This window comes from Schistocerca nitens, chromosome 11 (genome assembly GCF_023898315.1).
Source record: "Schistocerca nitens isolate TAMUIC-IGC-003100 chromosome 11, iqSchNite1.1, whole genome shotgun sequence".
In the NCBI taxonomy this organism is placed as follows: Eukaryota; Metazoa; Arthropoda; class Insecta; order Orthoptera; family Acrididae; genus Schistocerca; species Schistocerca nitens.
The window spans coordinates 42,164,071-42,181,749 of NC_064624.1; positions in this window are offsets into that span (position 1 = coordinate 42,164,071).

Here is a 17,679-nt window from a genome sequence, read left to right on the forward strand (position 1 = left end):
GGTTTCTTGAAGTTGCTGATGTGATTATGTTGGTGACGAGGCATTGGCTACCTTAAGAGAGTCATAGTGCTTCCTGCCAGTTGCTCACCCAAATACACATTCTTTAGATACTGTTTCCAGTGTGCCTGAAGAGATACGCCACTAGTTGTGTGTCTTAAGGGACATATAGATACTTTTGCAAGGGGTTTCTTGAATTTGGTGATGTGATTATGTTGGTGACGAGGCATTGTCTACCTTAAGAGAGTCATAGTGCTTCCTGCCAGTTGCTCACCCAAATACACATTTTTAGATACTGTGGCCAGTCTGCCTGAAGCGATACGCCACTAGTTGTGTATCTTAAGAGAAACATCGTTACTCTTGCCAGCGTTTTCTTGATTTTGAAGATGTGATTATACTGGTGACGAGATATTGGCTACCCTAAGAGAGTCACAGTGTTTCCTGCCAGTTGCTCACCCAAATACACATTCTTTAGATACTGTTTCCAGTGTGCCTGAAGAGATACGCCACTACTTGTGTATCTTAAGGGACATATAGATACTTTTGCAAGGGGTTTCTTGAAGTTGGTGATGTGATTATGTTGGTGACGAAGCATTGGCTACCTTAAGAGAGTCATAGTGCTTCCTGCCAGTTGCTCACCCAAATACACATTTTTAGATACTGTGGCCAGTCTGCCTGGAGCGATACGCCACTAGTTGTGTATCTTAAGAGAAACATCGTTACTCTTGCCAGCGTTTTCTTGACTTTGAAGATGTGATTATACTGGTGACGAGATATTGGCTACCCTAAGAGAGACACAGTGTTTCCTGCCAGTTGCTCACCCAAATACACATTCTTTAGATACTGTTTCCAGTGTGCCTGAAGAGATACGCCACTAGTTGTGTATCTTAAGGGACATATAGATACATTTGCAAGGGGTTTCTTGAAGTTGGTGATGTGATTATGTTGGTGACGAGGCATTGGCTACCTTAAGAGAGTCATAGTGCTCCCTGCCAGTTGCTCACCCAAATACACATTCTTTAGATACTGTTTCCAGTGTGCCTGAAGAGATACGCCACTAGTTGTGTATCTTAAGGGACATATAGATACTTTTGCAAGGCGTTTCTTGAAGTTGGTGATGTGATTATGTTAGTGACGAGGCATTGGCTACCTTAAGAGAGTCATAGTGCTTCCTGCCAGTTGCTCACCCAAATACACATTTTTAGATACTGTGGCCAGTCTGCCTGAAGCGATACGCCACTAGTTGTGTATCTTAAGAGAAACATCGTTACTCTTGCCAGCGTTTTCTTGACTTTGAAGATGTGATTATACTGGTGACGAGATATTGGCTACCCTAAGAGAGTCACAGTGCTTCCTGCCAGTTGCTCACCCAAATACACATTCTTTAGATACTGTTTCCAGTGTGCCTGAAGAGATACGCCACTACTTGTGTATCTTAAGGGACATATAGATACTTTTGCAAGGGGATTCTTGAAGTTGGTGATGTGATTATGTTGGTGACGAGGCATTGGCTACCTTAAGAGAGTCATAGTGCTTCCTGCCAGTTGCTCACCCAAATACACATTTTTAGATACTGTGGCCAGTCTGCCTGGAGCGATACGCCACTAGTTGTGTATCTTAAGAGAAACATCGTTACTCTTGCCAGCGTTTTCTTGACTTTGAAGATGTGATTATACTGGTGACGAGATATTGGCTACCCTAAGAGAGTCACAGTGTTTCCTGCCAGTTGCTCACCCAAATACACATTCTTTAGATACTGTTTCCAGTGTGCCTGAAGAGATACGCCACTAGTTGTGTATCTTAAGGGACATATAGATACTTTTGCAAGGGGTTTCTTGAAGTTGGTGATGTGATTATGTTGGTGACGAGGCATTGGCTACCTTAAGAGAGTCATAGTGGTTCCTGCCAGTTGCTCACCCAAATACACATTTTTAGATACTGTGGCCAGTCTGCCTGAAGCGATACGCCACTAGTTGTGTATCTTAAGAGAAACATCGTTACTCTTGCCAGCGTTTTCTTGACTTTGAAGATGTGATTATACTGGTGACGAGATATTGGCTACCCTAAGAGAGTCACAGTGTTTCCTGCCAGTTGCTCACCCAAATACACATTCTTTAGATACTGTTTCCAGTGTGCCTGAAGAGATACGCCACTAGTTGTGTATCTTAAGCGACATATAGATACATTTGCAAGGGGTTTCTTGTAGTTGGTGATGTGATTATGTTGGTGAAGAGGCATTGGCTACCTTAAGAGATTCATAGTGCTTCCTGCCAGTTGCTCACCCAAATACACATTCTTTAGATACTGTTTCCAGTGTGCCTGAAGAGATACGCCACTAGTTGTGTATCTTAAGGGACATATAGATACGTTTGCCAGGGCTTTCTTGAAGTTGCTGATGTGATTCTGCTGGTGACGATTTATTGGCTACCTTAAGAGAGTCATAGTGGTTCCTGCCAGTTGCTCACCCAAATACACATTTTTAGATACTGTGGCCAGTCTGCCTGAAGCGATACGCCACTAGTTGTGTATCTTAAGAGAAACATCGTTACTCTTGCCAGCGTTTTCTTGACTTTGAAGATGTGATTATACTGGTGACGAGATATTGGCTACCCTAAGAGAGTCACAGTGTTTCCTGCCAGTTGCTCACCCAAATACACATTCTTTAGATACTGTTTCCAGTGTGCCTGAAGAGATACGCCACTAGTTGTGTATCTTAAGGGACATATAGATACTTTTGCAAGGGGTTTCTTGAAGTTGGTGATGTGATTATGTTGGTGACGAGGCATTGGCTACCTTAAGAGAGTCATAGTGCTTCCTGCCAGTTGCTCACCCAAATACACATTTTTAGATACTGTGGCCCGTCTGCCTCTAGCGATACGCCACTAGTTGTGTATCTTAAGAGAAACATCGTTACTCTTGCCAGCGTTTTCTTGACTTTGAAGATGTGATTATACTGGTGACGAGATATTGGCTACCCTAAGAGAGTCACAGTGTTTCCTGCCAGTTGCTCACCCAAATACACATTCTTTAGATACTGTTTCCAGTGTGCCTGAAGAGATACGGCACTAGTTGTGTATCTTAAGGGACATATAGATACTTTTGCAAGGGGTTTCTTGAAGTTGGTGATGTGATTATGTTGGTGACGAGGCATTGGCTACCTTAAGAGAGTCATAGTGCTTCCTGCCAGTTGCTCACCCAAATACACATTTTTAGATACTGTGGCCAGTCTGCCTGAAGCGATACGCCACTAGTTGTGTATCTTAAGAGAAACATCGTTACTCTTGCCAGCGTTTTCTTGACTTTGAAGATGTGATTATACTGGTGACGAGATATTGGCTACCCTAAGAGAGTCACAGTGTTTCCTGCCAGTTGCTCACCCAAATACACATTCTTTAGATACTGTTTCCAGTGTGCCTGAAGAGATACGCCACTAGTTGTGTATCTTAAGCGACATATAGATACATTTGCAAGGGGTTTCTTGTAGTTGGTGATGTGATTATGTTGGTGAAGAGGCATTGGCTACCTTAAGAGATTCATAGTGCTTCCTGCCAGTTGCTCACCCAAATACACATTCTTTAGATACTGTTTCCAGTGTGCCTGAAGAGATACGCCACTAGTTGTGTATCTTAAGGGACATATAGATACGTTTGCCAGGGCTTTCTTGAAGTTGCTGATGTGATTCTGCTGGTGACGATTTATTGGCTACCTTAAGAGAGTCATAGTGGTTCCTGCCAGTTGCTCACCCAAATACACATTTTTAGATACTGTGGCCAGTCTGCCTGAAGCGATACGCCACTAGTTGTGTATCTTAAGAGAAACATCGTTACTCTTGCCAGCGTTTTCTTGACTTTGAAGATGTGATTATACTGGTGACGAGATATTGGCTACCCTAAGAGAGTCACAGTGTTTCCTGCCAGTTGCTCACCCAAATACACATTCTTTAGATACTGTTTCCAGTGTGCCTGAAGAGATACGCCACTAGTTGTGTATCTTAAGGGACATATAGATACTTTTGCAAGGGGTTTCTTGAAGTTGGTGATGTGATTATGTTGGTGACGAGGCATTGGCTACCTTAAGAGAGTCATAGTGCTTCCTGCCAGTTGCTCACCCAAATACACATTTTTAGATACTGTGGCCCGTCTGCCTCTAGCGATACGCCACTAGTTGTGTATCTTAAGAGAAACATCGTTACTCTTGCCAGCGTTTTCTTGACTTTGAAGATGTGATTATACTGGTGACGAGATATTGGCTACCCTAAGAGAGTCACAGTGTTTCCTGCCAGTTGCTCACCCAAATACACATTCTTTAGATACTGTTTCCAGTGTGCCTGAAGAGATACGGCACTAGTTGTGTATCTTAAGGGACATATAGATACTTTTGCAAGGGGTTTCTTGAAGTTGGTGATGTGATTATGTTGGTGACGAGGCATTGGCTACCTTAAGAGAGTCATAGTGCTTCCTGCCAGTTGCTCACCCAAATACACATTTTTAGATACTGTGGCCAGTCTGCCTGAAGCGATACGCCACTAGTTGTGTATCTTAAGAGAAACATCGTTACTCTTGCCAGCGTTTTCTTGACTTTGAAGATTTGATTATACTGGTGACGAGATATTGGCTACCCTAAGTGAGTCACAGTGTTTCCTGCCAGTTGCTCACCCAAATACACATTCTTTAGATACTGTTTCCAGTGTGCCTGAAGAGATACGCCACTAGTTGTGTATCTTAAGGGACATATAGATACATTTGCAAGGGGTTTCTTGAAGTTGGTGATGTGATTATGTTGGTGACGAGGCATTGGCTACCTTAAGAGAGTCATAGTGCTTCCTGCCAGTTGCTCACCCAAATACACATTTTTAGATACTGTGGCCAGTCTGCCTGAAGCGATACGCCACTAGTTGTGTATCTTAAGAGAAACATCGTTACTCTTGCCAGCGTTTTCTTGACTTTGAAGATGTGATTATACTGGTGACGAGATATTGGCTACCCTAAGAGAGTCACAGTGTTTCCTGCCAGTTGCTCACCCAAATACACATTCTTTAGATACTGTTTCCAGTGTGCCTGAAGAGATACGCCACTAGTTGTGTATCTTAAGGGACATATAGATACTTTTGCAAGGGGTTTCTTGAAGTTGGTGATGTGATTATGTTGGTGACGAGGCATTGGCTACCTTAAGAGAGTCATAATGCTTCCTGCCAGTTGCTCACCCAAATACACATTTTGAGATACTGTGGCCAGTCTGCCTGAAGCGATACGCCACTAGTTGTGTATCTTAAGAGAAACATCGTTACTCTTGCCAGCGTTTTCTTGACTTTGAAGATGTGATTATACTGGTGACGAGATATTGGCTACCCTAAGAGAGACACAGTGTTTCCTGCCAGTTGCTCACCCAAATACACATTCTTTAGATACTGTTTCCAGTGTGACTGAAGAGATACGCCACTAGTTGTGTATCTTAAGGGTCATATAGATACTTTTGCACGGGGTTCCTTGAAGTTGGTGATGTGATTATGTTGGTGACGAGGCATTGGCTACCTTAAGAGAGTCATAGTGCTTCCTGCCAGTTGCTCACCCAAATACACATTTTTAGATACTGTGGCCAGTCTGCCTGGAGCGATACGCCACTAGTTGTGTATCTTAAGAGAAACATCGTTACTCTTGCCAGCGTTTTCTTGACTTTGAAGATGTGATTATACTGGTGACGAGATATTGGCTACCCTAAGAGAGTCACAGTGTTTCCTGCCAGTTGCTCACCCAAATACACATTCTTTAGATACTGTTTCGTGTGCCTGAAGAGATACGCCACTAGTTGTGTATCTTAAGGGACATATAGATACATTTGCAAGGGGTTTCTTGAAGTTGGTGATGTGATTATGTTGGTGACGAGGCATTGGCTACCTTAAGAGAGTCATAGTGCTTCCTGCCAGTTGCTCACCCAAATACACATTCTTTAGATACTGTTTCCAGTGTGCCTGAAGAGATACGCCACTAGTTGTGTATCTTGAGGGACATATAGATACATTTGCAAGGGTTTCTTGTAGTTGGTGATGTGATTATGTTGGTGAAGAGGCATTGGCTACCTTAAGAGAGTCATAGTGCTTCCTGCCAGTTGCTCACCCAAATACACATTCTTTAGATACTGTTTCCAGTGTGCCTGAAGAGATACGCCACTAGTTGTGTATCTTAAGGGACATATAGATACGTTTGCCAGGGCTTTCTTGAAGTTGCTGATGTGATTCTGCTGGTGACGATTTATTGGCTACCTTAAGAGAGTCATAGTGGTTCCTGCCAGTTGCTCACCCAAATACACATTTTTAGATACTGTGGCCAGTCTGCCTGAAGCGATACGCCACTAGTTGTGTATCTTAAGAGAAACATCGTTACTCTTGCCAGCGTTTTCTTGACTTTGAAGATGTGATTATACTGGTGACGAGATATTGGCTACCCTAAGAGAGTCACAGTGTTTCCTGCCAGTTGCTCACCCAAATACACATTCTTTAGATACTGTTTCCAGTGTGCCTGAAGAGATACGCCACTAGTTGTGTATCTTAAGGGACATATAGATACTTTTGCAAGGGGTTTCTTGAAGTTGGTGATGTGATTATGTTGGTGACGAGGCATTGGCTACCTTAAGAGAGTCATAGTGCTTCCTGCCAGTTGCTCACCCAAATACACATTTTAAGATACTGTGGCCCGTCTGCCTCTAGCGATACGCCACTAGTTGTGTATCTTAAGAGAAACATCGTTACTCTTGCCAGCGTTTTCTTGACTTTGAAGATGTGATTATACTGGTGACGAGATATTGGCTACCCTAAGAGAGTCACAGTGTTTCCTGGCAGTTGCTCACCCAAATACACATTCTTTAGATACTGTTTCCAGTGTGCCTGAAGAGATACGCCACTAGTTGTGTATCTTAAGGGACATATAGATACTTTTGCAAGGGGTTTCTTGAAGTTGGTGATGTGATTATGTTGGTGACGAGGCATTGGCTACCTTAAGAGAGTCATAGTGCTTCCTGCCAGTTGCTCACCCAAATACACATTTTTAGATACTGTGGCCCGTCTGCCTCTAGCGATACGCCACTAGTTGTGTATCTTAAGAGAAACATCGTTACTCTTGCCAGCGTTTTCTTGACTTTGAAGATGTGATTATACTGGTGACGAGATATTGGCTACCCTAAGAGAGTCACAGTGTTTCCTGCCAGTTGCTCACCCAAATACACATTCTTTAGATACTGTTTCCAGTGTGCCTGAAGAGATACGGCACTAGTTGTGTATCTTAAGGGACATATAGATACTTTTGCAAGGGGTTTCTTGAAGTTGGTGATGTGATTATGTTGGTGACGAGGCATTGGCTACCTTAAGAGAGTCATAGTGCTTCCTGCCAGTTGCTCACCCAAATACACATTTTTAGATACTGTGGCCAGTCTGCCTGAAGCGATACGCCACTAGTTGTGTATCTTAAGAGAAACATCGTTACTCTTGCCAGCGTTTTCTTGACTTTGAAGATGTGATTATACTGGTGACGAGATATTGGCTACCCTAAGAGAGTCACAGTGTTTCCTGCCAGTTGCTCACCCAAATACACATTCTTTAGATACTGTTTCCAGTGTGCCTGAAGAGATACGCCACTAGTTGTGTATCTTAAGCGACATATAGATACATTTGCAAGGGGTTTCTTGTAGTTGGTGATGTGATTATGTTGGTGAAGAGGCATTGGCTACCTTAAGAGATTCATAGTGCTTCCTGCCAGTTGCTCACCCAAATACACATTCTTTAGATACTGTTTCCAGTGTGCCTGAAGAGATACGCCACTAGTTGTGTATCTTAAGGGACATATAGATACGTTTGCCAGGGCTTTCTTGAAGTTGCTGATGTGATTCTGCTGGTGACGATTTATTGGCTACCTTAAGAGAGTCATAGTGGTTCCTGCCAGTTGCTCACCCAAATACACATTTTTAGATACTGTGGCCAGTCTGCCTGAAGCGATACGCCACTAGTTGTGTATCTTAAGAGAAACATCGTTACTCTTGCCAGCGTTTTCTTGACTTTGAAGATGTGATTATACTGGTGACGAGATATTGGCTACCCTAAGAGAGTCACAGTGTTTCCTGCCAGTTGCTCACCCAAATACACATTCTTTAGATACTGTTTCCAGTGTGCCTGAAGAGATACGCCACTAGTTGTGTATCTTAAGGGACATATAGATACTTTTGCAAGGGGTTTCTTGAAGTTGGTGATGTGATTATGTTGGTGACGAGGCATTGGCTACCTTAAGAGAGTCATAGTGCTTCCTGCCAGTTGCTCACCCAAATACACATTTTTAGATACTGTGGCCCGTCTGCCTCTAGCGATACGCCACTAGTTGTGTATCTTAAGAGAAACATCGTTACTCTTGCCAGCGTTTTCTTGACTTTGAAGATGTGATTATACTGGTGACGAGATATTGGCTACCCTAAGAGAGTCACAGTGTTTCCTGCCAGTTGCTCACCCAAATACACATTCTTTAGATACTGTTTCCAGTGTGCCTGAAGAGATACGGCACTAGTTGTGTATCTTAAGGGACATATAGATACTTTTGCAAGGGGTTTCTTGAAGTTGGTGATGTGATTATGTTGGTGACGAGGCATTGGCTACCTTAAGAGAGTCATAGTGCTTCCTGCCAGTTGCTCACCCAAATACACATTTTTAGATACTGTGGCCAGTCTGCCTGAAGCGATACGCCACTAGTTGTGTATCTTAAGAGAAACATCGTTACTCTTGCCAGCGTTTTCTTGACTTTGAAGATTTGATTATACTGGTGACGAGATATTGGCTACCCTAAGTGAGTCACAGTGTTTCCTGCCAGTTGCTCACCCAAATACACATTCTTTAGATACTGTTTCCAGTGTGCCTGAAGAGATACGCCACTAGTTGTGTATCTTAAGGGACATATAGATACATTTGCAAGGGGTTTCTTGAAGTTGGTGATGTGATTATGTTGGTGACGAGGCATTGGCTACCTTAAGAGAGTCATAGTGCTTCCTGCCAGTTGCTCACCCAAATACACATTTTTAGATACTGTGGCCAGTCTGCCTGAAGCGATACGCCACTAGTTGTGTATCTTAAGAGAAACATCGTTACTCTTGCCAGCGTTTTCTTGACTTTGAAGATGTGATTATACTGGTGACGAGATATTGGCTACCCTAAGAGAGTCACAGTGTTTCCTGCCAGTTGCTCACCCAAATACACATTCTTTAGATACTGTTTCCAGTGTGCCTGAAGAGATACGCCACTAGTTGTGTATCTTAAGGGACATATAGATACTTTTGCAAGGGGTTTCTTGAAGTTGGTGATGTGATTATGTTGGTGACGAGGCATTGGCTACCTTAAGAGAGTCATAATGCTTCCTGCCAGTTGCTCACCCAAATACACATTTTGAGATACTGTGGCCAGTCTGCCTGAAGCGATACGCCACTAGTTGTGTATCTTAAGAGAAACATCGTTACTCTTGCCAGCGTTTTCTTGACTTTGAAGATGTGATTATACTGGTGACGAGATATTGGCTACCCTAAGAGAGACACAGTGTTTCCTGCCAGTTGCTCACCCAAATACACATTCTTTAGATACTGTTTCCAGTGTGACTGAAGAGATACGCCACTAGTTGTGTATCTTAAGGGTCATATAGATACTTTTGCACGGGGTTCCTTGAAGTTGGTGATGTGATTATGTTGGTGACGAGGCATTGGCTACCTTAAGAGAGTCATAGTGCTTCCTGCCAGTTGCTCACCCAAATACACATTTTTAGATACTGTGGCCAGTCTGCCTGGAGCGATACGCCACTAGTTGTGTATCTTAAGAGAAACATCGTTACTCTTGCCAGCGTTTTCTTGACTTTGAAGATGTGATTATACTGGTGACGAGATATTGGCTACCCTAAGAGAGTCACAGTGTTTCCTGCCAGTTGCTCACCCAAATACACATTCTTTAGATACTGTTTCGTGTGCCTGAAGAGATACGCCACTAGTTGTGTATCTTAAGGGACATATAGATACATTTGCAAGGGGTTTCTTGAAGTTGGTGATGTGATTATGTTGGTGACGAGGCATTGGCTACCTTAAGAGAGTCATAGTGCTTCCTGCCAGTTGCTCACCCAAATACACATTCTTTAGATACTGTTTCCAGTGTGCCTGAAGAGATACGCCACTAGTTGTGTATCTTGAGGGACATATAGATACATTTGCAAGGGTTTCTTGTAGTTGGTGATGTGATTATGTTGGTGAAGAGGCATTGGCTACCTTAAGAGAGTCATAGTGCTTCCTGCCAGTTGCTCACCCAAATACACATTCTTTAGATACTGTTTCCAGTGTGCCTGAAGAGATACGCCACTAGTTGTGTATCTTAAGGGACATATAGATACGTTTGCCAGGGCTTTCTTGAAGTTGCTGATGTGATTCTGCTGGTGACGATTTATTGGCTACCTTAAGAGAGTCATAGTGGTTCCTGCCAGTTGCTCACCCAAATACACATTTTTAGATACTGTGGCCAGTCTGCCTGAAGCGATACGCCACTAGTTGTGTATCTTAAGAGAAACATCGTTACTCTTGCCAGCGTTTTCTTGACTTTGAAGATGTGATTATACTGGTGACGAGATATTGGCTACCCTAAGAGAGTCACAGTGTTTCCTGCCAGTTGCTCACCCAAATACACATTCTTTAGATACTGTTTCCAGTGTGCCTGAAGAGATACGCCACTAGTTGTGTATCTTAAGGGACATATAGATACTTTTGCAAGGGGTTTCTTGAAGTTGGTGATGTGATTATGTTGGTGACGAGGCATTGGCTACCTTAAGAGAGTCATAGTGCTTCCTGCCAGTTGCTCACCCAAATACACATTTTTAGATACTGTGGCCCGTCTGCCTCTAGCGATACGCCACTAGTTGTGCATCTTAAGAGAAACATCGTTACTCTTGCCAGCGTTTTCTTGACTTTGAAGATGTGATTATACTGGTGACGAGATATTGGCTACCCTAAGAGAGTCACAGTGTTTCCTGCCAGTTGCTCACCCAAATACACATTCTTTAGATACTGTTTCCAGTGTGCCTGAAGAGATACGGCACTAGTTGTGTATCTTAAGGGACATATAGATACTTTTGCAAGGGGTTTCTTGAAGTTGGTGATGTGATTATGTTGGTGACGAGGCATTGGCTACCTTAAGAGAGTCATAGTGCTTCCTGCCAGTTGCTCACCCAAATACACATTTTTAGATACTGTGGCCAGTCTGCCTGAAGCGATACGCCACTAGTTGTGTATCTTAAGAGAAACATCGTTACTCTTGCCAGCGTTTTCTTGACTTTGAAGATTTGATTATACTGGTGACGAGATATTGGCTACCCTAAGTGAGTCACAGTGTTTCCTGCCAGTTGCTCACCCAAATACACATTCTTTAGATACTGTTTCCAGTGTGCCTGAAGAGATACGCCACTAGTTGTGTATCTTAAGGGACATATAGATACATTTGCAAGGGGTTTCTTGAAGTTGGTGATGTGATTATGTTGGTGACGAGGCATTGGCTACCTTAAGAGAGTCATAGTGCTTCCTGCCAGTTGCTCACCCAAATACACATTTTTAGATACTGTGGCCAGTCTGCCTGAAGCGATACGCCACTAGTTGTGTATCTTAAGAGAAACATCGTTACTCTTGCCAGCGTTTTCTTGACTTTGAAGATGTGATTATACTGGTGACGAGATATTGGCTACCCTAAGAGAGTCACAGTGTTTCCTGCCAGTTGCTCACCCAAATACACATTCTTTAGATACTGTTTCCAGTGTGCCTGAAGAGATACGCCACTAGTTGTGTATCTTAAGGGACATATAGATACTTTTGCAAGGGGTTTCTTGAAGTTGGTGATGTGATTATGTTGGTGACGAGGCATTGGCTACCTTAAGAGAGTCATAATGCTTCCTGCCAGTTGCTCACCCAAATACACATTTTGAGATACTGTGGCCAGTCTGCCTGAAGCGATACGCCACTAGTTGTGTATCTTAAGAGGAACATCGTTACTCTTGCCAGCGTTTTCTTGACTTTGAAGATGTGATTATACTGGTGACGAGATATTGGCTACCCTAAGAGAGACACAGTGTTTCCTGCCAGTTGCTCACCCAAATACACATTCTTTAGATACTGTTTCCAGTGTGACTGAAGAGATACGCCACTAGTTGTGTATCTTAAGGGTCATATAGATACTTTTGCACGGGGTTCCTTGAAGTTGGTGATGTGATTATGTTGGTGACGAGGCATTGGCTACCTTAAGAGAGTCATAGTGCTTCCTGCCAGTTGCTCACCCAAATACACATTTTTAGATACTGTGGCCAGTCTGCCTGGAGCGATACGCCACTAGTTGTGTATCTTAAGAGAAACATCGTTACTCTTGCCAGCGTTTTCTTGACTTTGAAGATGTGATTAAACTGGTGACGAGATATTGGCTACCCTAAGAGAGTCACAGTGTTTCCTGCCAGTTGCTCACCCAAATACACATTCTTTAGATACTGTTTCGTGTGCCTGAAGAGATACGCCACTAGTTGTGTATCTTAAGGGACATATAGATACATTTGCAAGGGGTTTCTTGAAGTTGGTGATGTGATTATGTTGGTGACGAGGCATTGGCTACCTTAAGAGAGTCATAGTGCTTCCTGCCAGTTGCTCACCCAAATACACATTCTTTAGATACTGTTTCCAGTGTGCCTGAAGAGATACGCCACTAGTTGTGTATCTTGAGGGACATATAGATACATTTGCAAGGGTTTCTTGTAGTTGGTGATGTGATTATGTTGGTGAAGAGGCATTGGCTACCTTAAGAGAGTCATAGTGCTTCCTGCCAGTTGCTCACCCAAATACACATTCTTTAGATACTGTTTCCAGTGTGCCTGAAGAGATACGCCACTAGTTGTGTATCTTAAGGGACATATAGATACGTTTGCCAGGGCTTTCTTGAAGTTGCTGATGTGATTCTGCTGGTGACGATTTATTGGCTACCTTAAGAGAGTCATAGTGCTTCCTGCCAGTTGCTCACCCAAATACACATTTTTAGATACTGTGGCCCGTCTGCCTCTAGCGATACGCCACTAGTTGTGTATCTTAAGAGAAACATCGTTACTCTTGCCAGCGTTTTCTTGACTTTGAAGATGTGATTATACTGGTGACGAGATATTGGCTACCCTAAGAGAGTCACAGTGTTTCCTGCCAGTTGCTCACCCAAATACACATTTTTAGATACTGTTTCCAGTGTGCCTGAAGAGATACGCCACTAGTTGTGTATCTTAAGGGACATATAGATACTTTTGCAAGGGGTTTCTTGAAGTTGGTGATGTGATTATGTTGGTGACGAGGCATTGGCTACCTTAAGAGAGTCATAGTGCTTCCTGCCAGTTGCTCACCCAAATACACATTTTTAGATACTGTGGCCAGTCTGCCTGAAGCGATACGCCACTAGTTGTGTATCTTAAGAGAAACATCGTTACTCTTGCCAGCGTTTTCTTGACTTTGAAGATGTGATTATACTGGTGACGAGATATTGGCTACCCTAAGAGAGTCACAGTGTTTCCTGCCAGTTGCTCACCCAAATACACATTCTTTAGATACTGTTTCCAGTGTGCCTGAAGAGATACGCCACTAGTTGTGTATCTTAAGGGACATATAGATACTTTTGCAAGGGGTTTCTTGAAGTTGGTGATGTGATTATGTTGGTGACGAGGCATTGGCTACCTTAAGAGAGTCATAATGCTTCCTGCCAGTTGCTCACCCAAATACACATTTTGAGATACTGTGGCCAGTCTGCCTGAAGCGATACGCCACTAGTTGTGTATCTTAAGAGAAACATCGTTACTCTTGCCAGCGTTTTCTTGACTTTGAAGATGTGATTATACTGGTGACGAGATATTGGCTACCCTAAGAGAGTCACAGTGTTTCCTGCCAGTTGCTCACCCAAATACACATTCTTTAGATACTGTTTCCAGTGTGCCTGAAGAGATACGCCACTAGTTGTGTATCTTAAGGGTCATATAGATACTTTTGCACGGGGTTCCTTGAAGTTGGTGATGTGATTATGTTGGTGACGAGGCATTGGCTACCTTAAGAGAGTCATAGTGCTTCCTGCCAGTTGCTCACCCAACTACACATTTTTAGATACTGTGGCCAGTCTGCCTGAAGCGATACGCCACTAGTTGTGTATCTTAAGAGAAACATCGTTACTCTTGCCAGCGTTTTCTTGACTTTGAAGATGTGATTATACTGGTGACGAGATATTGGCTACCCTAAGAGAGTCACAGTGTTTCCTGCCAGTTGCTCACCCAAATACACATTCTTTAGATACTGTTTCCAGTGTGCCTGAAGCGATACGCCACTAGTTGTGTATCTTAAGGGTCATATAGATACTTTTGCACGGGGTTCCTTGAAGTTGGTGATGTGATTATGTTGGTGACGAGGCAGTGGCTACCTTAAGAGAGTCATAGTGCTTCCTGCCAGTTGCTCACCCAAATACACATTTTTAGATACTGTGGCCAGTCTGCCTGAAGCGATACGCCACTAGTTGTGTATCTTAAGAGAAACATCGTTACTCTTGCCAGCGTTTTCTTGACTTTGAAGATGTGATTATACTGGTGACGAGATATTGGCTACCCTAAGAGAGTCACAGTGTTTCCTGCCAGTTGCTCACCCAAATACATATTCTTTAGATACTGTTTCCAGTGTGCCTGAAGAGATACGCCACTAGTTGTGTATCTTAAGGGACATATAGATACTTTTGCAAGGGGTTTCTTGAAGTTGGTGATGTGATTATGTTGGTGACGAGGCATTGGCTACCTTAAGAGAGTCATAATGCTTCCTGCCAGTTGCTCACCCAAATACACATTTTGAGATACTGTGGCCAGTCTGCCTGAAGCGATACGCCACTAGTTGTGTATCTTAAGAGAAACATCGTTACTCTTGCCAGCGTTTTCTTGACTTTGAAGATGTGATTATACTGGTGACGAGATATTGGCTACCCTAAGAGAGTCACAGTGTTTCCTGCCAGTTGCTCACCCAAATACACATTCTTTAGATACTGTTTCCAGTGTGCCTGAAGAGATACGCCACTAGTTGTGTATCTTAAGGGTCATATAGATACTTTTGCACGGGGTTCCTTGAAGTTGGTGATGTGATTATGTTGGTGACGAGGCATTGGCTACCTTAAGAGAGTCATAGTGCTTCCTGCCAGTTGCTCACCCAACTACACATTTTTAGATACTGTGGCCAGTCTGCCTGAAGCGATACGCCACTAGTTGTGTATCTTAAGAGAAACATCGTTACTCTTGCCAGCGTTTTCTTGACTTTGAAGATGTGATTATACTGGTGACGAGATATTGGCTACCCTAAGAGAGTCACAGTGTTTCCTGCCAGTTGCTCACCCAAATACACATTCTTTAGATACTGTTTCCAGTGTGCCTGAAGAGATACGCCACTAGTTGTGTATCTTAAGGGACATATAGATACTTTTGCAAGGGGTTTCTTGAAGTTGGTGATGTGATTATGTTGGTGACGAGGCATTGGCTACCTTAAGAGAGTCATAATGCTTCCTGCCAGTTGCTCACCCAAATACACATTTTGAGATACTGTGGCCAGTCTGCCTGAAGCGATACGCCACTAGTTGTGTATCTTATGAGAAACATCGTTACTCTTGCCAGCGTTTTCTTGACTTTGAAGATGTGATTATACTGGTGACGAGATATTGGCTACCCTAAGAGAGTCACAGTGTTTCCTGCCAGTTGCTCACCCAAATACACATTCTTTAGATACTGTTTCCAGTGTGCCTGAAGAGATACGCCACTAGTTGTGTATCTTAAGGGTCATATAGATACTTTTGCACGGGGTTCCTTGAAGTTGGTGATGTGATTATGTTGGTGACGAGGCATTGGCTACCTTAAGAGAGTCATAGTGCTTCCTGCCAGTTGCTCACCCAAATACACATTTTTAGATACTGTGGCCAGTCTGCCTGAAGCGATACGCCACTAGTTGTGTATCTTAAGAGAAACATCGTTACTCTTGCCAGCGTTTTCTTGACTTTGAAGATGTGATTATACTGGTGACGAGATATTGGCTACCCTAAGAGAGTCACAGTGTTTCCTGCCAGTTGCTCACCCAAATACACATTCTTTAGATACTGTTTCCAGTGTGCCTGAAGAGATACGCCACTAGTTGTGTATCTTAAGGGACATATAGATACTTTTGCAAGGGGTTTCTTGAAGTTGGTGATGTGATTATGTTGGTGACGAGGCATTGGCTACCTTAAGAGAGTCATAATGCTTCCTGCCAGTTGCTCACCCAAATACATATTTTGAGATACTGTGGCCAGTCTGCCTGAAGCGATACGCCACTAGTTGTGTATCTTAAGAGAAACATCGTTACTCTTGCCAGCGTTTTCTTGACTTTGAAGATGTGATTATACTGGTGACGAGATATTGGCTACCCTAAGAGAGTCACAGTGTTTCCTGCCAGTTGCTCACCCAAATACACATTCTTTAGATACTGTTTCCAGTGTGCCTGAAGAGATACGCCACTAGTTGTGTATCTTAAGGGTCATATAGATACTTTTGCACGGGGTTCCTTGAAGTTGGTGATGTGATTATGTTGGTGACGAGGCAGTGGCTACCTTAAGAGAGTCATAGTGCTTCCTGCCAGTTGCTCACCCAAATACACATTTTTAGATACTGTGGCCAGTCTGCCTGAAGCGATACGCCACTAGTTGTGTATCTTAAGAGAAACATCGTTACTCTTGCCAGCGTTTTCTTGACTTTGAAGATGTGATTATACTGGTGACGAGATATTGGCTACCCTAAGAGAGTCACAGTGTTTCCTGCCAGTTGCTCACCCAAATACACATTCTTTAGATACTGTTTCCAGTGTGCCTGAAGAGATACGCCACTAGTTGTGTATCTTAAGGGACATATAGATACTTTTGCAAGGGGTTTCTTGAAGTTGGTGATGTGATTATGTTGGTGACGAGGCATTGGCTACCTTAAGAGAGTCATAGTGCTTCCTGCCAGTTGCTCACCCAAATACACATTTTTAGATACTGTGGCCAGTCTGCCTGGAGCGATACGCCACTAGTTGTGTATCTTAAGAGAAACATCGTTACTCTTGCCAGCGTTTTCTTGACTTTGAAGATGTGATTATACTGGTGACGAGATATTGGCTACCCTAAGAGAGTCACAGTGTTTCCTGCCAGTTGATCACCCAAATACACATTCTTTAGATACTGTTTCCAGTGTGCCTGAAGAGATACGCCACTAGTTGTGTATCTTAAGGGACATATAGATACATTTGCAAGGGGTTTCTTGAAGTTGGTGATGTGATTATGTTGGTGACGAGGCATTGGCTACCTTAAGAGAGTCATAGTGCTTCCTGCCAGTTGCTCACCCAAATACACATTCTTTAGATACTGTTTCCAGTGTGCCTGAAGAGATACGCCACTAGTTGTGTATCTTAAGGGACATATAGATACTTTTGCAAGGGGTTTCTTGAAGTTGGTGATGTGATTATGTTGGTGACGAGGCATTGTCTACCTTAAGAGAGTCATAGTGCTTCCTGCCAGTTGCTCACCCAAATACACATTCTTTAGATACTGTGGCCAGTCTGCCTGAAGCGATACGCCACTAGTTGTGTATCTTAAGAGAA